Source organism: Chamaea fasciata, unplaced genomic scaffold (assembly GCF_029207755.1).
Source record: "Chamaea fasciata isolate MVZ Bird 193981 ecotype frontalis unplaced genomic scaffold, bChaFas1.0.hap1 SCAF_1, whole genome shotgun sequence".
In the NCBI taxonomy this organism is placed as follows: Eukaryota; Metazoa; Chordata; class Aves; order Passeriformes; family Sylviidae; genus Chamaea; species Chamaea fasciata.
Window position 1 is genome coordinate 65,787,251 of NW_027094086.1, and position 25,947 is coordinate 65,813,197.

The following is a 25,947-nucleotide window of genomic DNA, read 5'->3' on the forward strand; positions in this document are numbered from 1 at the left end:
ACTCGTCATTAACAGAAGGGCCAATATTTATGTAAATATATATTCAGTATACTACTGATCAGATAATCAAAGCAGATATAAAAATGATTACTTAATTTTTTTATACATGTACATGCAAAATAATTTCCCAGCTACCTGTTTTAATGTATTGAAGTTTAAATGGCTGAGTTGATTGTACTTTCAGTCTTTCCCTTAGAAATACTTATTTACAGTCTGGTACAACTTTCACTGTTTAGGTGTAAGTGCAACACTGTAGGCACATCCCCAGTGTCAATTTTTTCCAGCACCCTTCCACTCTGTTTAACCAATATTTCACGATACACATTTCATGAATCAGCACAGGACTTGCTTCATACATGCTTGTAAGTAAATGTAAGCACTTTCAGAAACATCAGCCAAAGTGTGGGAGGAGGACAATATCCATGAAGACTGTGCAAGCACATAAATTACTTTGGCCAGACAATTTACTGTCTAACTGCTGGGAACATTCACTGTCTGTGTGTATTCACACGCCCAGTCTGTATTCACTTAAACTGGTGTTTTGTGATAATGTGAACATACTTTCAGCCACTTAGGGTTTTGGGGTTTTTTTGAAAGTTCACCGTTGGTTTATGTTTTTAAATGTCCTGCGAACTTGAGATAAAGACAGTGCTTAGATCTTTAGTGTCTCTGGAAGTGGAGAGAAGTTTATTCTGTGCTTGCATATGCAGATCTATCTATAAGGCAGAGTGACCACGGCTCAGATTGTCAAATATTTTTCTTGTATAGATCCTGCTTCTGTTACAACTATGCAAGAATGTAATTATTTGGTATGTAAATATTTGGGATGAAGTTTCCCACTATGAGTTTCTGCCTCTGGGTGAACTGATCAAAATTTTGGCTTTTCAAGAAGAGTTAAGATAAGTAATTGCGAATTAAAAACAATCTCACAAACTCCCTATTTGTAACTATCTTTTGAGATGCTTTAGCAGGTCCATGGTTCTGACAGCAAGGAGTTTTTTATTGATTTGAAGGAATTCCTCCCAAATTTGACTGATTAAGTTCTGAAAATCTCTGTGTGTGTGTGTGTGTGTGTGGGCACACATATTTCATGCAATCATAGAAGGATTTGGGTTGGAAGGAATCATAAAGATCTGGTTCCAACCACCCTGCCATGGGCAGGGACACCTTCCACTGGACCAGGTGGCTCAGAGATCTATCCACCCTGCCCTTTAGCACTTCTCAGGATAGAACATCGACAGCTTTTTACAGTTGCACACTTTTCCTCAAATCACTACTGGCTAACCTAGCTGCAGAATTTATCTATATTAAAAGTAACACTACTGACAGGTTTTTTCCTCATCTGGTTTTAATCAGTACCTGATCCCTGGTTAGGTGGCTGCTCAAACTGCTCTCAGAGATGTTTGTTACTGTGACAGCATTTCTGGGTGATGCTGAGGAAGTTACTCCAGCTGGACTTCTTCTCTCTGATCAATAAGTGAGCTTTTTGGGGTTTTTTCTGAGTAAACTGAGAAGAGATTCAGGTTGTGATTTCTTTTTATTTGAGGAAGTGCTCAGAGATGTGAATAAAAACACTGAGGAATTTAGTTGAAAAACTGTGTCCTAGATGTCTTCAGCTGGATACTCAAGAGGATGAGAGCAGTTATCCAGTCTGTAGGGGTTAACATGTGCAGTGAAGAGTGAAGCAGCCATTGAAACACGCAGTGAATGGGAGATGATCTTGCAGAAAGAGAGTGTGTTTGTGTAATTATGGAAAAAATTAATGCCTCAGCCACAAAAAAGTGAAAATAACAGACACAACCTTTATCCTGTTGTTTTTGTGGGGTTTGTTTGGGTTTTTTTTTCAGAGATGAGTAGTGGCTCTTTTTTAAACTTGAGGTTGTTATTCTCATGGAATTAGTATCTTGTCCACATTTTTGATCATGTGATAGGAAAAATTACACTAAATTAATTAATATTTATCTAATTTAGCACAACTTTAACAAGTAGGTGATGAGTAGATGATTCACACGCAGAAGAAGTGTTTGCTATCACATTTATAGAGACAAATCATCTCTTGGTGAGAGACAGTACTTCTATGGTATCCTGTGTGTGGCAATCCTAGGTATTAAATTCTTTTTTCTCTTTCATGCTCTTAAACACTATAGGATTTTCTGCCTTTCCAAAAAGTCAAGAAATTTGAGAAAGTGCTTTCCAAGAACAGAATTTTGGAGCCGAAAGTAATTGTGTGCAATAGAAAATTATTTCCCATTTAATCTGCAACTCCTAATCAAAAGTGGAGGGTACTCTTCTTCACTGGCATGACTGATAGCGCTTGATAAAATACATAGTAGTTTTAACTCAGGGAGAGACTGGGATTACATTTTTTCTTCAAGGCCAGGCAGTAGAATTTCTGATGTTTGTAATGAGAGTTGTCTGCTGCACAGATTTGGACCTGAGTCCAGAAACTGTACCACTAAATCAAAAGTCTGATCATACATTTGTATTTCATCTATAAAGTCATCAGGCCCTGACTGTGATTAATTGGAATAGATAGGCTCTCATGCCTCTGAATTAATGCTCTTACAGTATTACATGGGACTATGTGAAGGGCAAGATGCAGTAACCTTCAATATGGGGAGCAGAAGCTTGCCCCTCGGTGCCCCTTTGTCTATTTGTTATGTAGCACCGTTTTCCTGCATTCTCTCTAAAGGAAAAGATGATGACTATTGCTTGCAAAGTACTTTGGAAAATGCCAAGCATCAGTTCAAAGAATAATTAACTTCTTTCCACGCGACACAAAGTGTTAGATGGGCTTAATCCTTACTTATTAAGTAGGAGAGGTTCTGCTGGAAACTCACTGACCTAACAGGCTGATTTGGGATGGCAATGGCAATGCTTTTTAAGACTCTTATTGTTCCAGAGTTAAATAAGCTCACATTGTGGAGTAATGTTACAGAATTAACAAGTGAACTAATTCTCACTTTGAGTCTCAGAAACAGTTAAATAGAATGAAGCCTGTCAATATTCCATTAGGATTTAAATGCATGGAAGATTAAGTTTAAGTACTTTTAATAAACAACAGGAGATTAGATTATTAGATGGCTTCTTCAAACATTTGGGATAGATCACTTTTCAGGGTAGATACTAGTGAACACGAGCATAAGACAGAACCATTCAGAGAGGCCTGTAGGAAATCTGCAAAATCCTATGAATCAGCTGTGCTGAGCAGCAGTGGGGATTGTACCTGGTGGGAAAACCTGTGACATAGCTATGCTCCTCCTAGGTCTCAAATTCAGATAGGCAGTACTGTGTAGACACGCTCAAATTGGCTCCCTTTCTTCTGCCTTCACTGGAGCTGCTGCCTTCAAGTTACTTTCCCCAAACTAGCCAAGAACGTGGCATCCCAAGAAATGGCTCGCTAGAAGAGCAGTACAGATAAGCAGATGGCAAGAGCTAAGTTGCATTTTGGAATGCCCCATCTCCACAGCAGACATATTTATACTGTGTACTGCAGCACAGAGGTCCTTGAACTAAGCTTGGAAAGGCAATTTGGAATTTGAAACAATACAGCCATGTCAAGAAATTGTCTGATATGCTTTTCTCGGGCTTGTCTCTGGGGTTTTTCTTCTGGATCTGAGGTCTCTTGCAGGGAGCTTCTGGTACATCTGTTCACTCTCCCCCTGCTCCCATCCCCGCATTTGGGTTAAACAGAGGTGGCCGAAGGCAGGGGCCAAAACAGATCAGGAGAACACCACCCAAGTTTCACACAGTTTCAGAGGGTTTTTCTGAATACTTTAACCCGGACTGTTTCGTTGATCGCATGGACAGTCGCATTAGCACAACAGTGCCACAAGGGCACAAGGACCAAGCACCTAGAAATTTCTTTAAAACTGGAGAAAACATGTCAGGGGATTGCTTGGCCATTGAGGTATTCTGCTTCACTTAATTAGCGCTGCAGAAAGGCTCAGCTAATTAGCATGGGTGTAGAGTTGCTGTGACACAGTTACTCCGCTTGCAGGACCTGAGCTAATCCCTCGGCACGGCGCTGCAGCGCAGTGCCCGGCGGGGAGCAGGGACGCGAGGGAAGCCGGAGGCAGAGGCGCATCCCCACGCCTCGGGCAGCTCGCCACGCCTCGCCGGCGGCCAGACCTGCCCTCCTCCTCCTCCTCCTCCCGCGGGGGGAGGCGATCGGGCGGGCCGTGACGGCAGCTGCGGGCTGTGGTGACACTTCGCACCTCCTGTGCCGGCCCCTTTACTTCCCCAGGCGATGGCACGAGGGACACCCGGCTCCTCGTCCCCTGGCAGGGTCCGCCAGCCGGCGCTGTGCCAAGCTCGTGCCAGCCTCTGGAGCCGGCCACTCACTACAGCTCCTCGTGCCGCGCTGCCGGCGGGCACAGCCCGGGAGCAGCCGTGGGCAGGGAGGGACCCGGGCGGGACCGCGGCCACCACGGCCGTGCGGGAACAGGTGGCAGTCCCCGCCAGGGCTGCTGCGGGGCAGGAAGGGAGGCGAAGGAACAACCCCAGCCCCGCCACCCGCGGTGACCCCGAGCCCGTTCCCCGTGCGAAAACGGCGGAAAGCGCCGAAGGGCTCCGAGCGGAGCCGAGGCGGAGAGCAGCGGCGGGCCGAGCGGCCGACCCGGGCCGGGCCCGTCCGCTCGCTCCCTCCGCTAGGGGGCGAGCGCGGGCGGCGGGCGCTCCTCAGGGCCCCGCCCCGCCGCGCCCCGCCCGCCCAGCCCAGGCGCAGGAGCCGGAGCCGGCGGCGGGATCGGGATCGGCTCCGTGGTCCCGCGCTCCGCACCTGCTCTCCTCGGTCCGCACGGTGGCGGCGGCCGCGACGGCCGTGACAGCCTTCTGCGCCCCCTGGGGGAGCGGGGCGGCGGCGGCGGCGCGGGGCGGCGCGGCAGGTACCGGGCGAGGCGGCGGGAGCGGCGCGGGGCGCGGGGAAAGTTGGCGCCGCCGGAGCGCCTCCGGGAGGCGGGGGCAGCGGTGCCGCCGGGGCCGCCTCCGCGCCTCCCTCCTCCTCCTCCTCCTCCTCCTCCTGCACCTCGGCGGGGCGCCGGAGTGCCCGGACGGGCGGCTGGCCCCGCGCCGGTGCCTGGCTGTCCGCCGGCCCCGGGGAGAGCGGGGGCGAGCGCTGCTCCCGGCGGCTGGCGCGGGGGAAAGCGAGCGGGAAGGTGAGCGGCCGTGCCGGGCTGGGTGTCAGCCCGTCGCCCGCCGAGCCGTGCCATGCCCTCGGGGGGCAGCGCTGCTCTGCTCTGCGTTGTCCCTCCGTTTTCTGTCGGGCTCCGCGCCTTGTGTGTTTAGCGCCGGGCACCGGGGGAGGGCACAGGGAAGGTCCCGTCCCGTCCCCGGGCTCCCCTGCGCTCGCCTTTGCTCCTTGGTAATACAGGGGGAGTTTGGCTTCTTCTGTATTCTTGGTTTTTTTCCCCCAAATCGTTGGCAGGGCACCCGACTTCGGAGTATTTTCGGGCCCCGAGAGCCTCGGGCGTGTTTGGGGGAGAGAGGAGCGCCGCGGGCGCAGAGTGGCCCTGCCCGTGCCCCTGCCCGGCTGGGTCTGCCCGCGCATCAGAGCCCCGAAGCCCGGAGATACAGGACCACGGACTAGTTACCAGCTGCTGCCCCACCACGAAGGCTGCCGGGGCTTCACAGCGGGGACTTTTCAGCATTTTGGGTGCTGACTTGCCCTGTGGAGATAACAAAAATTTCCAATATATCTGTAATATATGTAAGATACATATATAATATATCCATATACGTCAAGTGTGACAACTATTTGCCTCATTGGTGATACAGAACAGATGCAGCAGCAGTAAAATAGGATACTTCTTTTAATATAAAATTCTCATTCATCTTGCAGCACTTCTCGTTTCCTCTCTTGACTGAACTTATCCAAAGTAATTAGTCAGTCTCTCCTTCTGTTTCTCCTTGCTTTCCTCTCTTTCAACGACACAGTTGGGAATTTTTGTCTTCCCTGCTAGGATGGTTGCTTCCCTTGTGGCACTCTTCAGCCTGTCACACAAATTGCTAGTGCTCTGATACCTCTGTAACTGAAAGCAGAACAAGTTAGTTCTTTAATGCTATTAAATATTGATACTGCTACTCAGTTAATCACAAAGTGTCTTTATAGTAGAAGTACATACATTACTGAAGTATTAGTTTTGCACAGTGTTGCACTGAAAGATTATTTATAAAAAGTGGATGTAGATGTGTAGAATACTTACTTAGCTTTGGAGGGCAGTTGCACTTTCACTTTTTTAAAACAAATTTTTTTCTGAAAGTAGTTATACAAGAACTTGTCCCTGTTACCTAAGTGGGTTTGATCATAAGGGAAACAGTCAACAAACAGAACTGTGGGGAAGAAGAGTCTGCTCAGTTACCATATTTAGAAAGGCTTGCTGGCTAATGCAATACAAATACTAGATTTTTATGATGGTGGTGTTCTCTGGCATTGTCCTGTGGCAAAAATGTCTTGATAGGTTGGTGACAAATACCTGATACATTTTTGTTTTCTAGTTCATAAGAAAAAGGTAATACTCTGCATAGTTCAAAGTACACTTAACAGAACAGCTTGTTTGAAGGACCAACTTGTGATAAGATAAATTTTGTTTCATTAAACACTCTAATATGGCTGGCAGTGGATTCCTGGAAGAACTCTTAACACTTGTCATCTTTCTCTCTCTCTCTCTGACTTAATAAGCATTTTTATTATTTTCATTATCAACTTGTTGCATATTCTAAAACTGGAACAGTTCATTGTTTTAGGACGTAAATTTGGGTAACATCACAGTGACATGTTGTACCTTACAATACTTAACTCTTTACCCTCATGCTTCCAAAATACTTTCAGTAAAAAGTAAGACACTGATAAAACTATTGTTAAGTGATATGCTGTTAAATTGCAAAGCTCTATAACTGCTTCTCAATCAATCATTTTGTATTAGATGCTTAAAGCAGTAGACAGAAACAACAAAAAAGTAGTAACAAAAAAGTTTGTGATAGTAACGTCTCTTCTTGAATATGTTCATGACTTACCATGTGATAAATCACATTTTCATTCAATCCAGGAGTCTAAAATATCAGCTGATTTTAAAAGATCTTGGGTGGACTGTTTTTTTAGTAGTCAGTATTATAGCAGAGACAGTTGTGCATACTTTTCTAAGCTGTGACCTAATTTTTATACTGATGGGTAAATGATAGCTTTACATAGACACTGTGAGAGTAACCTTACACAGGTACAACATCAAAAGTCTTGTGCACAGAAGTCATTAATGTTAAATTCTCCAAGGTGGACTGACTGCCAGTACAGTGAGCAGTTCTTCTATTTTGTCACTTCATTCGTAAATAATATTTGCCATGCTGGCATCTATGCATAGGGGTATTTGTTCATTAAAACTTGACCACTCAAAAGTAAAATGTAGTTTAGTGGTGATGAGGACCACAGTTACCAATCTCATCGTTTTAAATGTGATAAATGTTCATTGTAAGTTTTATACAAACCTTGTGGTGTGGGTTTGATTTTAGTTGTTGGGGTTTTTTGTTTGTTTGTTTTATTTTGCTTGTTTGTTTTTTGACCGAGAAACACATTCCCTAAGCTTCATAACTGTGATTTTGAGAATGATTGCTGTCAGAGGCAACACTTTCTGCTCATCTACTGAAAAGTTTACACAGGAAAATGAGACAGCAACATTTTTCAGTTGTTTTCCCAAAACTACAGCTTTGAGTATATTAAGCAAAAAATATTTGTCTTGCTTCCTCCTTGTATCTGTTGGTGTTTGTAGCATTGGTTTCTCTTCTGGCTCCCTATGTGTAGCAGTGCAGTGTACATTTTGTTTCGTGGTGTTGAGTGCATGATGTTAGTCAGCAAGGGTGATTTGGCACAACACTGATGAGAACCCATAGCTCTGGCATTGTAGTCCCTGATGGAAGCATCCCATACCTTGGGCTGGAGCGCGGGATGGCTCACTTGAATAGGAGTCAATCAAGTAACTGAATTGGGTTTGTCTCTTAAGAGAGAGTTTAGTCAACTTAATTCAGGCAAGGGAAGTGTCAGTATCAACTAGAAATGCTCTGCCTGTGGTTTTGTCTTTGAGTTGGATGCTTCTTATGAGTTGTAGTGTTTTCTTGTTCTCAAAGGCTTGAAGTCAGAAAGTGTATGTGGGCTTTCCTCATGACAAGTGGGAATTTATGGGAGGTAAGTTATTCTGCTGTCGAGGTGTTTACTAAGGAGAAAGAGCAGGCACACACACAATTGGAGTGGAATAACAGATGTGCTGCAAGTTTCATATTGACATACCTTGAGATAATCTATTCTAATCTCCCCATACCTTAAGATACCATTGCCTTCAATCAGCATGTACTGAACCTCACTGAGTAGTTCTAATTTCTATTATTAGCATTGTAATATGAAACGTAGTCACGTGCCCCTGCCCCCCATGGGACTTTGTGTTCCTTCTCTTTCTTCTTTTCATATCCCTGCATTCATGGAATGCTACGAAATCAGATACTATAGAAAGCATTGTCTAATAGCTTGGTTTATAAAGCTTATTTCTTGCTCTTAATTATTCTTCCTATTGGGAAACTGCATTCACAGTCTTGAAGAGCCTTCTCCCTGCAGAAAACATTGATACTTCGTACATGATTTTATTGCTTGAGTTGTGCTGTGATGCTGAAGTCTGGTCATGCCTGTCTTCTAGATTTTGGTTTAGATTTCCAGACGTTACATGAGTCATGGTAATGAAGTGTTGCTGTCTTCTGGATCAGGAGGAATCAAGAGAGACTTGAAAACCTTGTAGGTTCTTGGTGCACTTCTGTACTGTTTTTCACCTCAGGAGTCTCATGTGCTCTTGGGTTACAAGTTAGAGATGTCCAAGCAAAATATGGGCTCTGTGCATATATTTGGAATACAAGTTATCCATCTGGTACTCCTCAGGAAGATGTGAAGTATTTTTTAATCGGTTTCCAGAAAAAAGTTGAAAGATACAAGCAGAACTGTATCTGCCTCTTCACTGGTCTTAGAGTTCCTCTGGCTTTGTCTGTCACACTTCTGTGGTTCAAGAACCTTCTTGTCTCACACTTACTATCCCTTCTAAGCATGTATCTCCATCCAATAACACCACTTCTCCTTTTAAGAAATGCAGTTCTTCTGTCCAAGAACTGTCATCATTGATTCAACAGGAGAGCATATCACTGCATAAGGGACGTGGTGGATCTCTGCAGGCTCTAGGTCCTTAAATCTGAATCAGCACATTATCCTAATGGCTTCTGTTTGAAATGAAAATCATTAGGAGTGGTCTTGTCTGATGTATCTCTTTGACTAAGTTCCCACTGTTAAACTTCTGCAAATGTCTCTTCAATACGAGGATTACAGAACATTAGACAAGTAATGCTGTTTTACAAATAAAACAGAAATCCCAGAAGCAGTGAAGTTTGTGCATGCTATGAGCATATGTTAATCTGTCATATTGGCTATAATTTCATCAGTTCCCTCTCTTGGCAAGTTTAGGTTTGATACAAGCACAGCAACATATGTTAGGGGGAGAGAGAGAGTCCCAAGCTTTGAATTATAACTAAAAACATTGCTGAGGAAACTGTGTTTTTCAGAATTTGGACTTGAGAGGAACTCTTCAGGATAAGTGATCTCAATCCCTTTTTTAGCGGAAGGAGTATTAGGCTTTCTGAAAGGTGTTGTTTTGCCAAAAGTGAAACGGGTTCTTTTCCCTGCATCACAAAGTTGAAATATAGCCAAGCTAATAAGTTGCGTTCTTGCTTTTATCGACCAATCTAGTAAATATGTTTCAAGAAGCGAGGTAGTAACCCCTTGTCACTGTCACCTACTCTATCATCTTTGTCAACGACCAGCATTAATCTTTCTCATTCAAGCTGGTGGCTGGTGCACTCTGAAATTGGTTAGGTAATTATTCTCAATCAATATTGTGTAGTACTGAGGTAGTAAATTACCAGTCACAGGGCTCTTGGTCCAGTCACTACTTTTGTTTTTGGAACTCTTCCACTAATATTAAGTCATGTTGCTCATAGAAATTAATAAAAAGTGAAGAAAAAGCCAGTCCTCAATTCAAACCTGTACATGTGTGTTATCTTAGTGACAGGTGAAGTTTTAAAAGGAGTTCAAGAGGTTTTTAATTATTCAAAGTGAAAATAAAATCAGTGTCTTTTAAAGTTCTCTACAAGATGAACAAAATTGGTGTACAGAGAGTGATCCCAACTCTTTATTCTTTTATTGCAATGTAATATAAAACTTATTGTGAACTCTTCCTTTCAGTTCATATAACCTTTTAATAAGCTAAAATATTTGATTTCTGATATTAAGGTGGACAGAACAAAATATGCTTCTCTTTTATATTTTCTGAAGAAGTAGTAATGGTAAAATTTGTGTGAAATCATAAATGCTTCAGCCTTCGTAGCTGGCAAATACAGTTACAGTGTTCTAGTGGTAGCTCTACTTTTGGTGATTGACAGGTGCCAGAAGTACTAACCAAGGCTTGTGCCTCAACAGTATGGTTTAAAGGTTAAATTGAACATGCATGTGCACAAAGTAAAACTACCTTTTTTTTTTTTTTTGTATAGCAAGACACAAAAAGGCCCTTTTCAAGTAATTTATTATTTATTCTGAACCAGACTTTTTTCCTTTCTTAGCCTTAGCAAGACTTTAAAAAATAATTCTAGAGAAGGAGCAGCTGTAAGCAGCTGAAATCAACAGTGAAATATTTCACTACTAAGTCAGATGCTGTTTTATTTGCACTTTGAAGTATGAAAGTAGTTAAGATTTGACATCTTGTTCATTGATTTCCTGCTATCCTCTCCCTCCACCCCCGGAGAGATTTTAATCTGATGTGTGCAGTGTTATGGAAAGACTGCAGTTCATAACACCAAGCTGTGATGAGTAACCATGGCTATTTCCCTAGCAAGTTATGTGATACAGTTACGCTCTCTGCAATGACGCATTTTATGAATCAAAGCTGGGAGCCTGAGCTGTGACTTGTATACATATGGGATTTCGTACTGTGGTGTTGTTCTTGTGTTGTTTGCCTACAGTTCTGTGACTATGGATCCTCTTGTTCAACATGGGGCGTTCCCCACGGATTTGCCCAAGTGTGCAGAGGTCTGATTTCTGCAGTTTTGCTCAGTTTTGGTATGTAGTGTTTTGTTTTGTTTAAACTTAAGGTTTTTATCCCAGATATTGGATGTATGTGCAGTTGTATCCTGTTTCTACATCTGTGTCAGTCTAAATACTTCTCATAACTTTTGTGATTTGGGATTTTGGGTTTTTTTTTGCATATTCTTACATAGATGGGAAAGGACTATGCTTCTGGAACTATAATGGTGTAGAGAGGCACAACTTTTGATTGAGGCAAATGTGAACATGTACCTCAAGTTAAGGGCACACAAATATTTTTATTCCCATAGTTTCAATGCGAGTAGTTTGTTTGGAAGAAGGTATCTTCTTGACTGTGTTGCTGATATTCTAACTAACACATTAAGAGCCTGTAGATAAAGCTGTCTGTACTTTGGTCAAGTTGAAGATCAGCTAGCACGTGTTAAAGTACAGCTTGCCTTATCTTCATGTCGTTCTTTCAGAATATGTGAGTCCATGTTTACTGTAGGTAAAAAAAGCATCTTTGAACAACCTAGTGAGCACAAGCTGTCCTTATTTGGTTTCAGAGGTTGTTGTAGGATGAGATAATTTCTGGTTTTTGCACATGCTTTTAGCCATATTTGTGTGTATATATATATGTGTGTGTGTGTATCAGTAAAGATTTATTAAAGCACTTAGGAAATTTGTTTAAAAACATTTGTCTAACACCCAGGCCTACTGAGAGCATTAAGTTCATAGTTAGGGTATAGTTCAAGCTTTTATGATGTCCCTGGCTTCTTATTTTTGGGCTCAGTGTGTCAGTGGATTGTGTTAGTTATCAAAAGACTTTAAAGGGATAAAATTATTGAACTCCCATAGTTTCCTCTTTCACATAGAGTTGCCTAGACTGCTGCTGTTTGATTAAGGATTCCACCTTTTCCTATGCCTAACTCAATTTTAAGTCTTGATTATCTCCATTTGTGAATTGGTGCAGTTGTTTATGGGAACGATCATTCTATTAATAATAGTATAAAGCTGGTTATAATTTTAGTATCTGTTCTGCCCTTTGCTGCTTTCATCCATGGCATTCTCAGATGCCTAAAAAAGATGTCAAAATTCTCACTTGATGGAAACTCATTGATGAGCTTGACTTTGAGTAGAGCATGAGCCACTGTAAAAATTGTGTTGTTCGTTATTCTATTAATAATTAGTTTGAAAAGAGATCATGTAATTTGGGAATATTTTTATAGAAAGACCTAATTGTTGTCATGATCATAAACCTTTCTATCTTCACAGCATGATTTTGTAAGTTAGTTTATTTTACTTGGTGCCTGAAAAGGTTTCTAAGAATTTAGCCGTGCATGACTGCTGAATTAAAAAAACTTAAGTTTTCCATGTATTTAATGATGCAATTTAAAAAATGCAATGGTAAAGCAAGACATCACTGGAGACAAGACAAGACAGCATAGACTGTGTGGAGAGATATGCAGCATTCGATGGCTGTTTCATAGAATGTTGCAAGCCAGTGATAAAAATCCAGTATTTGTTTATAACTTAGAATTGTGAAGAACAGTTTGGGGTGGAATCAATGTTTTCTGGTTTACTCCAAAAGTATAAGCAATTTGAGGTATCACTGAGAAAATTCAGATGTGCACATATTAGGCAACTCCTCATTTGTGAAAATATTTGTGATACTGTACTTTGTGTACATTAAATTAACAGCTTTTAATAAGACTGCAGTAGGTGTAGGGTTTTATATTTGCAGCCACCGTGGAGGATTTTCCCTCTTCTTCCTTTCACATTTATTCAGACTTTAGCAACACAGTTTTTCTTTGAAGTAGTTGCCAGAAAGTTTCAGAAGTGGGGAAATTTCTGTGGGACCACACCATTCAGGGAGCACTACTGATGTGACAAGAAACCAAAAATCCCAGATATTTTTCCCCAGAATACTCTTGTAGTAAAGCAGCTGTCCTGATTGTAGCTTTCTGCTCATTGAATTCAATGGTTTTTTATGTTTATTCTCCAGCTTTGGTTAGTGTACTTCCTATTTGTATTGAAAATGCACATCTGGAGAAAAGGTACCTATCTTAAGGAAGCCTGTGATTTGGCACTTGGCAGCTGATAAGGCACCAGGATTAAAGGAAGCATACTGGCTCTTGGTAACTAGGAAGTGATTCAGTGTTTAATAGTGGGAAAAGTTGTGAGTTGTGTGTTTTGTGGTTTTTGGGGTTTTTTGTCTTATGCCTTTTTTGAACAGAGAGTGCTTTATTATTTTTCAGATAAATATTTAATTTTTCCATTCATTCATGTGATACGTGGTGCCTTTGACCAAAGGTACCAAATAACTGATGTATCATGCAAGTGTCCTGTTACTGTTCAGTTACAGAGCCTGAACTGGCCAACAGCATTCTGCTTCTCACCAGTGCACTGTGTGTATCAGGTAGTATCTCCCTGGAATGAGTCGGAAACATCGTATTTTTGTTGGAGCAGATTGCATGGAGTTAGAGCATCACAGTTACTTCTCCTTGTCACTATGAACAGAAGAACACAATTACACAGTTGTTTAAAATCAGTGGTAAACTGGGAAACCTGTTTATTTCATGTTAATATATATTGGCTTTACTTACTGGGGTAGCAGTACATTTGATTTGACTGTGTCATTCATCTAACTATACTTGGTTTCTAAACAAATTTATCTGACTTGTGAGCCCCCAAAGGTCTTGTGGTAATCAAACAATGATGCAGTGGAATATGAAGTTTTGCGTATTCAGAATTAGGAAAATTTTCTTCACCAAGTGAATTAACAAGCTTTGGAACAGGCTGTCCAGGGAAGTGGTGGAGTCACCATCCCTGGAGATATTTGGAATGTGTGTAGATGTGGCACTTAGGGATATGGATTAGTGGTGTCAGTGCTAGGCTAGCGGCTGGACTTGATGATCCTGGAGATCTTTTCCGCCTGAATGGTTCTATGATTCTGATAAAACTAATTGGTCACTGGAATGACTTATCTGTGTTGACTTCTTGATTCTGAAAACACAATATAAATAATGTTTTTTCAAAACAACCCTCCATCTTCTTGGAGCAAAAGGATTGCAGAAGACTTGTGATTATTTCATACAGGAAATCAACCTTTCTCATGGTGTGGTCCCCATTTTCTTTAGCCTATGAATAAGGACTCTGACCCTTTATTAAAAGAAGTTTTGAAGGATAATATGTTCTGAAGATAGAATTTTCAGAAATTAATTAATGTGGTCTTAAAAGCAAGCCTCTAGAATCTGTTGTATTGAGGTCTAAAGTTAGCTCTGTCACCAATTACTCTCAGGAGCAAGCGATTTTGTTACTATTATCCTTTACAACCTCTGTTACTTGTTAACCAGTCCGTGTTAAGTTGGGCTGACTTGTAGTAGTGTCCTGTTGTTTACTACAGTCATACTTGTTTGCTTTTTTTTTTTTTTTTTTTTTTTTTTAATAACTGATTACCCAATAAGTAAATCTTTCCCAGTGTAAAACAACTGGCTTAAAATTTCTCATTTGGATGTTAAAGTAAGCAGCCAAAGACAATTACAAGCCCTGTTATCGAGGTTTGAAGGAAATAAATCTGCATGTTGCTTGGTCTCTCTCTCAAGTGTCTAGCACTGCAGCTTCATTATCACCTCATTTACCAAAGGCAAAAGTAGATTTTTTTGGGCCCACGTTTGTCCCTCTGCCTTCTGTCCCTCAGACATTTCTAAACACATTAATGTAAGCACCAAACATGGTCTGTCTCCTACACTGCTTACCAACATAGAATCGTTAAATGGTTTGGGTTGGAAGGGACCTTAAAGATCGTCATCCAACCTCTATGTTGTGTGCAAGGACACCTTCCTTGCACACAAGGAACAGGTTGCTCAAATCCCCATCCAGCCTGGCCTTGAACACTTTCATGGATGAGGCATCCACTGCCTCACCACCCCCACAGGAAATAATTTTGTCCTAATATCTAGTATGAATCTAGTTTCTCCTAGTTTGAAGACATTCTCTGTCATTATGCTTGTGTAAAAGATTCCCTCTCCTTTTGTAGTCCCCCTTTAAGGACCAGAAGGCTTAGTTTATTTAATGAAGTAAAATTACTTCTAAGCTCAAGATACTATGCTTATCCTTATAACTTTTTTTGCAAAAGTTGATTGTAGGCCTAGTGTTGTAGAAGCTCTGAAGAAAGTGTTGCTGTAGGTGTCACCTCAGTTGTGTGGATGGTCACAGCCCTGCAGGAGCCCTGTGTGTATCAGTGGTCCTCAGCTGCCACGTGCCAGCGCCCAGAGCTGTGAAATGCTCTCTCTTGTTTAGAGATGGCTCACAGCACTCCTCCAAGCACGTTTGCTTTGTTTTTCCGGCAGTGTGGAGAAAAACGGGCTTTACAACCACCTCCATATTATAAGGCAAAGTTGAACTTTTAACATGGGTAATAAAAAAGCCTGTTTTACTGGATTGATTGGAGGCAACTTCAAGGCAATCAGCAAAGTGCCTCTCACCAGCAGATAAGGTTAGACAGCATGAGGAGCCTGGCTTTATTAATGTCCTTCTTTTCCATTCATCGAGATCCCTTTTGGCAGTTGGTGTGTGACAAGTAAATGAGGTGCAAGTTTGTGTTTCTTCATATGCTTAACTCTGATGTACTGGCAGCTGACCTCAAGCAACATTGGGACGAATAAACACTCCACTCCTGAGTTTTGCTGTTTTGAAAGTGTGCTGGTTGTCCATCCCTGCACCAGTAATGTTTGGTTCTCCTGGTTTCAACGGATTTTATTGCATAATGCCTTAAAGACATCAAGCTGTGAACTATATAGAGGTTACTGCCTGCCCTGGGGCTAGGACTTCTGTGTGAGGCTCTGCAGATGTCTGTATTGCTCTGCCCACAGGGTAGAGGGTGAGCAGGTGCTTGACTTATGTTCAGTCACTACCTCCACTGTTGCTCTCTACATCTTCTGTCTGATGGCTGGGCAAGACTGGCTGTAGGGAGGAAAGTGTGGGACTCACAAAGGCCTGGGATCTGGGAGAAGAGGGGAAGGGCTCAGGCTTGGAGTGTTGGCAGCTTGGAATCCTAACAGATGAGAGTAGTAATAGGTGCGTGCCCAGAGACATCTGGTAATGCCTGTGTGACTCTCTTAGGACAGTGGATGGTGCCAGAGGTACTCACCAAAAGGAACCACTGATATATTACCCATTTATTTAATAATAAATATAGAACTTGACCAGTTAGATCTACTATATACCTGCAGTTGCTTGAAATAAAAATTCTGCAAACATTAAATTCTATTAGTCGGCTTTTATTTGCATGGTGCTTATGCTTCCTGTTTTTATAATTTTGTTTGTGTTTGTTTTTTGGGGTTTTTTTTTTGGTTGTTGTTGTTGACTTGTTTTTTGTTGTTGTTGTTTTTTTTTTTAATTAGATGTCTGTATATAAGGGAAAGAATAATATTTGCTTTGAGAACTGTTTAACTCTGGGAATAGATTGCATAGAGAAGTACTGAAGTCTTCCTTGCTGGAAGTATTCAAGGTTTGACCTGATGGGACCTTGGAAAATCTATTTTAAAGCCCTACTTTCAGGAACAGTTAGATCAGATGATCTCCAGAGGTCCCTTTCAACCTAGATTTTTCTATGATTCTGTGACCTAGGTCGTATATAGCCATGTTTTTCTAAAATATTTGTGGTAGTGTGGTGGAAATTACATTACTCTTGATGAAATAAAGGACTTTTTTCTGTTGAAAATAAATGTGGCAAATCAGTCCAGCAATGCAATACTGTTGCCAGTACACAATGATGAACTTACAGAAAGAATTTACATTGTTGTTCTATATTAGAGAAATAGATATAATGCTGATACTCAGTTATTTTTACTTACATGAGAGCAGAAAGAGCTCTTAGTGAGGTTGCATCCTGTAAGGAGTTTGCTTGATGCACACCATGCTGCTTGAGTAGTGTTTAAAAACCTAGTTTCAAACCTAATCAGAAAGCGTTTGACTATTAGTAGCAAATACTTTCTTCCCCTTTACTATTGATTATATGTAAATAATAAATACCTGAACGTAGGTTTTATGGCTTATGCATGTTACGTATGTATATGTATATATAAAAAAATAACATATGTTGATATGTTTGTTGCAGAACAAATTGAGCATGTTAAGACAAGCTTGTAAATGGTAGAGCTATATTTGTTTCAAAACACTTTGAAGTAGACATATCCTGTTTGTAGTTGGTTTTTGGGTATTTTTGTGGGTGGATTTTTTTTTTTTTTTTTTTTTTTAATTTGTCTGTCTGTTTTCCAAACTGGCCAGCTGTAGTGGTTGGCCTTCCTGGTGTCTTTTTGGTTTTGTCCCAGCAGTTCATTGTAGAAGTTGTTACAAAGTCAATGTAATCTATTGGCATTCCCTGTATGACATTTCAAATTAGCCTTTCAAATTTTGCCAAGGTAATTCTGCTGTCTACTGGTTCAGGAAATAATCCTGAGATCTGTGGTGATGTCTGTCTGTATACTATGTGAAATCTGTACAGTGCTGCAGAAGACCTAAAAATTTAGACCTGTCTTTCAGAGTGGAACTTAGGGATCTCTTACTGGAGAAAACAAAATCCTGGAAGCTACTTCATGGGAGAGTATACTTAAATATTCAAAAACTTTTACATTAACCTGTGACTGATTTTCGGGTAAAATTAGATGCAGGGATAACTTGGTTTAGTTATGATTTGGCTTGAGTATATTTAGCAAGTTTTAGATACTGTTTCCTGTGCTTAACTTTGCAATAGAAGTGGAGTACATATATACGGAAATACTTTACAAGCCTGCTTTATAATGACTCCTCAGGTTCTTTTAAAATTTTTTTTCTTTTCATTAAGCTAGGAAAAGTATTTCAAGCAGGGAGAAGAACAGTTACAAGGTCAGCATTCCTCTAAATGAAAAATTTGTATTTTTTTTTAACCTGGTGTTGCTAATGATTTATTCTTTTCTTTGTTGCTTGTTTAAATTGATGGAGATTTTTATTTTCTTTGCATTTAGATCTGCCCTACTTTTTTTGTTTTCCTGGCACCTAACCACTTTAGGACCTGCTCTTGAAGTGGGCACCAAGGTGTTGGCATTGTGCTTGCCTTCGAGAAGGGATGTTTGATGTAGAAGTTTCTTACTCTTCCACGACTCCTTAGCATAATTGCAGCCGTCACGGGCCGTGTTCAAACAGCGCTGCTCCAGGCGCTGGTGTGCTGTCACCTTTCTCTGGATAGCTAGATTTATAATTAACTACTGTTGGCACAGTTACAAATATTGTAATTTAGGTGACAGCTCCTAAATTGAGGAGGATAGGGAGGAGAGGGACTTCAATCGGATTCAATAGAGGTGCTGCTGGTTTCGAACGCCGCTGTCAGCGCTGAGCCCACTGTCCCGGGGCAGGCAGCGTCCAACCTTCCTTCCCCTGGCCTTGTTCCTGGCGAGAGGACCCGCCGTGTTCGCTCGGCTCGCAGGTGCTCCGCAAGCACCCCCAGCTCCGGGAGGGCTTTGGGAGCCTCCTGCCCGGCCCTGGTTAATGAGTAGCCCGGAGCTCCGTGTTCCCAGCGAGTCACCGCGGGCGGCAGAGCGGGCAGGGTGTGCCGGGCTGGGAGCCCTGCAGCCACGCTCTTGGGGGTGGCGGTGGGCCCAGCACAGCCAGGCTTCTCCTCCAAGTTTTCAAACCTCTTTTGGAGGTTTGCATGGCTGAAAACCAGAGGAAAGTAGCCATCTGAAATCTGCGTTTTGAAATTTTTTTTAATCCTTTCTTTACTGCATTTGTAGTGAGAGTTGTATTTTGTTACTGAATTTCTTAGGTTTGATAACTCTTGGTAGTAGCTGGACTTGTAAGTTTAGGAAAAAGTGCTGCAGCCTCATGAGGATTTCATTTTACTTCAACTACATTGATATTCTGCTCTTTCTGCTTTCCAAGTGTTTGATTAATAGATCGAAACAGTTTTGTTTTTCCTGCAGCAAATTACAGTATGATTCCTCTGATTCCACCTACATGAGTAAGAATGCACATTTCTTTTTTACAAGCTCAGTACACTACAGTACTTGTTTAATTTTGTACATCTTTGACAATGTTGCCAGTTTTCTCCTTCATGGTTCAATATTGGTCATTGAGCAACAAGTTCTTGGAGATAAGAAGGTGATAGTTTGCTAAACTGTTGCATACTGAAAGCTTGGGGTAGAAGAAAGTAATTAGTATGGTCTGTGATGATGGTTGTAATAATACCACCAGAAGAAAGAGCTGTCATCTTTGTTCTTCTGTGGTTTTCATTTCCCTCTCCTCCTGGAGATATTAATAAGGTGGAGGTGAGGAGTTGGTCTCAAAGCATTGAAAGTGAATGATGGCAAAACATTTTATACTGTGGCAGGTCAAACCTTTATCTGTAAAACAAGATGTTTAAGTGTAGTAGTGCATGCCTGGCACAGAAGTTAACGTGTGTATGTGGTCACCGTTAGCTGTCTGTACACGAATAATTTGACTCATGTTGGAGAAAAAGGTGACAAATTCAGTAGTAAGAGAATGCCAGATAGTTGAATGAGATGCATCTGACTCCTCACCAAGATAACATTTCTTGAGACTGGCTGGGACTAAAGAGAGGTGCTGTCAAGGAAGCAGTTCAGACTCAGCATGAAATCATATCTAGTATTTATGGAGGGAAACCCACAAAAGATACTGAAACTTCAATGGACATTTAAAAAAATCTAGCAACCACGACCTGCCCCCAAAATAGCCCCCGCCCCCCCCCCAAAAAAAAGCCCCAAACACCATATATTTCACACTAATTGATGGCTTAACCCCTCTCTCTCTCTCTCTCTCTCTCTTTTTTTTTTTTTTTTTTTTATTTTTTTTTTTTTTTTTTTAATGGGGGTAGTAGGAATTTGTACAAATCCTAAATACATTTTTTTGCTTTTTTTTCTGGCACTGATCTAGTTCTTCAGGAGCAAACTTAATTAGTTTTTTTAAAGATGCCAGGTAATTTTCCTTCACTATCTTATCTAGTTTCTTCTTCCAGTCTCTGCATGATTGTCATACCCATGTCATACCCAATTTATTTTGTTCCATCCCATTATGCTTTATTCATCCAGTACTTGTTTTTATGTCTAGTCTTCTGTTTATTCTACTTGAAACCCCTTATATTCTTCAGAGCCTGCACTAGTTCCTGATTCAATTAGTCTTATCAGTTCTGATTTATTTTTATGTTTGAACATCATCTGATACAATGCTTTTGAAATTTATGGAAAGGGGTGCTCTTTCTTCATGAATGTGATAAGAAATAAACCAGGAGGCACTCCCTTTTTGATTTTCCTCAAGGTTTTGAAGTGCTTCCCAGCCAGAGCTCTGCTATGAAATTCTCTTAGACCTCCCTTCCAAAGATTCTGCTGCTATTCACATTGGCTGCTTTGTGTTTGCTGGCTCAGGTAGCCAGCTTGTCATTGCATTCAGTCCCCAGCAGAACTATCCTACCAATTATTCTTTCTAGTCTTGCAAATGGCCTTTACTTTGAAAGAATTTCTGTTCTTGTTGTATTGCTTCAAGAATGGGACTCTATGCTGCTGCATGAATTTAACCCGGTTGAAGGTTACATACCGTGCAAGTTTTGGCTAGATTTAGCAGTTAATTTGCAGTGTAATGCTGAAGCTGAATCCCCACCCCATTTTTGCAAGGGACAAACTTGCTTAGGTAAAATACTAGGTTTTATTAATAGTAGGAAAGTGTGTGTGGTGTAGGTCAGAATTTGTACTTTGATTCCAGAGATCAGGTAGAAGTTGAGAGCATTCAGCATGTGTAAATATTGATGTCACATTCAGAAAGCTCTCGTGGGCAAGCAGGCCACTTACTTGGTCATGACAAGGTACATTTTGCACTAGGAAAGCAATTAGGATTAAGTAAACTAAACTGAGTATTTTTATTTAGGTGTAATTTAGGGTAGGCAATCTGGAATGGGAGTCATTACCTTTGTTACTGATTACAGCGTAAGCTTAAATATTAGAGATCTATGTAAAGGTTTAGCTAATAGCTTTCAAAATTAAGTTGTTAATCTATTTTATTCAGTTGCTAAGGTAAAATAAGCTTGATGACATCAAAGAACCCATTTCAAATTTATTTCTCCTTTAAAACTCTCATGATGATCAGTTATTTCCAGAAAAAAAGGCTGGTTTGTTATTGATTTGCTTTACTGCTTACTTTTGGTCAATTGGCTTGTCTTAAGCAAAACTAGAAATACAGTACTGTGTTTTGAAGTAGTCCTTGTTTTGATGCCTTTCCTTTAAAATGCACTTCTGGTGTGTTGCTGGGTCATGAAAGAAACACAAAGACAAACATTAGTAGTTTGGGACTTCTGTCCTGTTTTTCATTCCAGCTGTTCCATGATCATAGCTCTTTCCTGATGAGACGCTGCATTCAACCCCCTCTACCTCTCCCAGTCCTTCTACTTTAGACTTTGAGGAATTTGCCTGTGGGGAGGCATTGCCCATTACCTCTGCCTTGCAAAAGTGCTGAGTAGTGAGGAAACTGGGTGAGATACTGGATCTCAGCACTGTAAGCAGAGCTCTCCCTTTTTTGCTCCTGTTTCAGTATAAACCAGCAATGCTGGCCTGGTGCCTGCATTCCTCTGTGATTGGTTGCCACAGCATGCTAAGATTGCTTTGTGGGAAGTAGATAAATATTCTACCTGCCAGCCAGGAATACAAAAACTGAAATAGAAGGACTTGGGGAATGTCAGATCTACTTGGCAAAATTTTATGTGTTTGTTTGAAAACGCCTGGCACTGTCTTGTGCACTGAATTATTTGAAACTTAAAAACCGAACTAGCCTCTGAATTATAAACTCTGAAAAACAGCAGCAGTTGATGCACGCTGGGATGCATTCTCAAAAATGAGATGGTTTAATTCTGTAAATTAAGTGATCTTGGCTGTGCATGGGAGTTTTAATAACTTTGTAAATACGAGGTTGAAGAGACATTACATCAGATGGCAACAGGAGGCTTTTTTATAAATGCCCATTTGCTGGATCACTGTGTTAAAAATGAACAAATACAACCTAAATGGTCTTGAATTATTTCTGTAAGTGCTATATGTCAGTAGGAGATTTGGAGAAGAAACAACAAAACACCAAAAAACCTAAAACAGAGCTTCTGCCCCATTTCCCAACAAAACCAAAGTAGTACTTCACTCAAGAGCAAGCAGTTCTTTACCAGACTCCTTTACAAAATCTTGCTCTAATCCATTCCATTTTAGTCCCCCAAACTCCAGTTCGCTTTGTGTGGCTCATGCTCACTCTACTTTGGTGGCCTCATGGCAGGAGGTTTAGCAGGTATTTGTCTAAAAGCTGGTCCAATATACTCACCCCAGCCTGTGATGGTGGAGGAATGCTCTGCCTTCCCTGGTCTAGGGAGGTATCTGGGCTGCCAGGGACATGGCTGTCCAGCCTGATCTTGGTACCAAAGCTGCATTGAATCCTGACTGGGAGGTTGCTTTTTGGCTCTTTGGGGGCTTAAGTTAATTATTGTGTTGAAAGGGAGAGAATGACCAAGAGATGGCTGCCACTGGGGTTTGCAGTGGCGGGAAGATGCAGGAGCATCTGGTTTAGGTAAAAGCTTTTTGGAGCTGTCTCCTTCTGGTATGGTGCACCATGGTCACAGGGTGTGTGTTAATCTTGTGGGGTGGTGAAAAAATTGCCTAACAGGGATGTAAATGTTTAGATTTTGCTGGTTTGAAACATACACTGTTTAAATACTGATGGAAAACCAGAAAGCACAAATTGTTTGCAAGCTAGGACTGTAGTATGTTTACTCTATTTTTTTCTTCACTATCTGGAGGAATTACTTTCTTCTTTCAAAGTGAGGACATCCAGGCATGTGCAGGAATTGGAAAAATGTCTATCCAGTTTGGGTGGCAGTGTTCCTTTGTTTGCCTGTTCTTTTTGTGCAGCAGGAGAAGGAGGACTTGTGCAAAAGCCACAGAGCTGCAGTCAGTGCTGCTGCAGGTCCTGGAGAGCAGTTTGATCTTATTGATAACAAATTCTTGTGATACTAGATGTTTTGAAGGAACAAACTGAAAAGGGAAAAAAGAAGTGTGCTTTGGTAAGCTTAAAATACAAATATTTCTGTTAGTCATAAATGGGGGAGGAAGATGAGATGAAGAGAAGAAAGAATGGCAGTAAGCTGTTCATCTCTGGCAATTATTTACTAAATGCAGATGTTCCTAGACAGGCTTTCCACAGTGTGTGTTTGCTTTTTCTCCTTGACTTACAAATCATCATGTAATGGGTTGGGTTGGGAGGGGCCTTGAAGATCACCTAGTTCCAGACTCCTTACCATGAGCAGGAATACCTTCCCCAGACCAGGTTGTTCAAAGCTCTATTCTGTCTGGTCTTAAAACTTCCAGGAGTGGGGATCCACAGCTTCTGTGGGCAACCCATTCTAGTGCCGGACCATCCTTGTAGTGAAGATTTTCTGCCAAATGTCTAAACTAAATTTCTCCTCCTTTAGCTTTAAGCTTGAGGATGTCATGAACTTGTGTCATTTTGAACAGCCCTGGAGTATAAATTGCATTATAGAATTATAGTCTCTAAAAGAAATACTTTTTTCTGTCCGTGCAACCTGAAGTTCCCTTCATAACATAACTTTCAATTTCCATATTGCTATTGTGTCCTTACTTTTTCTTTTAAAGGAAGAATTGTTGTGATTTGATTATTTTACCATTTTATCTTTTTCAGTAGTATTCTGTGGTTAACTGCAGATTGCCAGTGCTGTGTTCCAAATCCCTTTGGGGACCTTTTGAAGCCATGGGTTTTAAGGGTTTCTGTCATGCTTAACAGAATGTATTTCTAAAGCTTGTGGCAGAATGGGGATTATAAAATATATGAAACAGGAATGTATAGAAAACAGTTCTGTGAAGTTTTAAGCTTTAAGTTCTAAAAGAAAAATCTGGGTTCAGAAAGATAATTCATAGTAATTCTGGAGAGTTTTTGTTCATTAACGCAATTTACAAGGTAGGTTTTCTTCTGAGATCTGAAATGCTTTCTTGCAAAAAGTATGGACTGGGGTTTTTTGTTGCCAGTGATGAGACTTTTTCTTCCCAAGCTTGAATGGTACACAGTCCTCTGTTTTGTTGAGGAGCAGATTGAGTGTTGCCCACAATGTAAAACACTGGGTAGCAGTGGCAGGTCTTGATCCACTGCTCAGCTGTGTCCATGCACAAAGGAAACTTCAGTCATCTGTAATTTCAGGCTATTTCTCAATTTTAGGCTATTTCCCAACAATCCAGCACTGAATTTTGAGTGGAATTTCTGTTTCTTTTAAAAGCTGAGTTAGCTTTCCATGGCATTAGTACTCATTAATACTCCCACCGCCATGATTAAGGTGTTTGCTTTCCTTCTTTCCCCCTTGGCAATAAAGGGCAGTCACCACTGCCAGCATCATCTTTCTGAGCTGACAGATTTAAGGGCCATTCAGTCCTTCTGTAGAAGAACAGGTTTTGAAGTGTATCCACAGCCTGGTTAGCTACCTGTGCTTTTTCAAAGTTTTGGAAAGTATGCTTTGGCAGTTATTTCTGTCATGATCCATGTTCAATTTGAGGAGGAGGAAAGCCGCTGGTTCACGAAATGTCAATAGTGCCAACATCAGAAATAGAATGTGAACATTTAGATTCACAGCCTTGTGTTGAGTCTATACTCTGTTCTGTCTACAAAATGCTGCTTTCCTCCTTCTGAAAAGACAGCTTAAATTTCTTTTGCTTTGCAGAAAGAGGACGAAATGTGAGGTACAATGACATCAGTCCTGTTGAAAGGACTGAAATCTTTGATAACTGTGGCTTTAACATGCAAAATGTACTCTAAATTAATTGGAGGCAAAAATTATTAAAGGTCTTTTTTATTTGCCAGGTTAATATATATAGGAAAAAATTACTTAAAGCATGTATTTTGGATATGAAGAGATGATTGTTTTAGAAAGCTGGTGTTTGGGTTTTTTTAAACACTCCTGTATTTAATGATATTGCTGCATTTCTTAAAGAGCAGTGGTTTGAAAACTTGCAGGCATTATCTGCAATTTGTGATTTTTTTTTTTAATTTTTTTTTTTTTTGTAGGCCATCCTCACGCTGCACTGGCAAATGAAATGTTTCAATGTAGATCAGTAGAACAGGTAGTTTTGAGACTATTTTATTAATATCAAACTATGGATATAGTAAAAAACATAGAATTTCCCTCTAAAAGCATGTTTTGGAAATATGTTTTAATCCTTAGAGCTTTGGTTATTTTTCTACATCTCTTCCTGAATCTCTCATGCAGATGATTACAATTCTACTTAAATATCACAGCTTTACTTGACAGGAGAATTGACATGATGGTTCTTGTTTCATGTTATGTGTCATACAAAAGTTTCATGGCACACAGTTTATTGCTAATGGAATATGAGGTCTTTTTTGATATTTCAGTTTTGGTATGGTGATTAATTTGATAACCAAGATCTCAGAATATTATAGTTGCTTTTCTTTATAAATTTCAGTGGTGAATGCTTACATGCTTGGCTTTGAAAAGTTGAAGTAATAAATTATTCTATATAAACTCATATATTTATGGGAAATGTTGATAGCTGGGCACTGCAGTGCTCAGCTTTCACTTTGACTCAAGTGTTCACTTCCACCCTTCGGTGTTGTTAGTACAGGACACTACCAAGCTGGGGAAGGTGAACTTCGGCTTTCATTCTGCAGTTTATATTTTGAATTCCTGCAACATTGTTAGTTACCTCCCAAAGGCATTATCATTATTTGGAAAATAAAGTAGTGTTAGTCTGCATTTTTTTGTGAGATGATTTTCTTTTGTTCTGTGGTCTACTTAAGGCTGAGGCAAG

General features: G+C 40.8%; 1 protein-coding gene across 1 annotated transcript in view; it reads left to right on the plus strand.

The window, feature by feature from the left end:
* The first annotated feature begins 4,793 nt into the window (after positions 1–4,793).
* The window catches only part of PTPN3 (protein tyrosine phosphatase non-receptor type 3), a 127,513-nt gene continuing 106,359 nt past the window's right edge, over positions 4,794–25,947 (plus strand). Inside the window, exon 1 of the mRNA XM_066185292.1 lies at positions 4,794–4,886. The gene's annotated coding sequence lies outside the window, so the exon portion shown is untranslated. The remainder of the gene's footprint in view (positions 4,887–25,947) is intronic.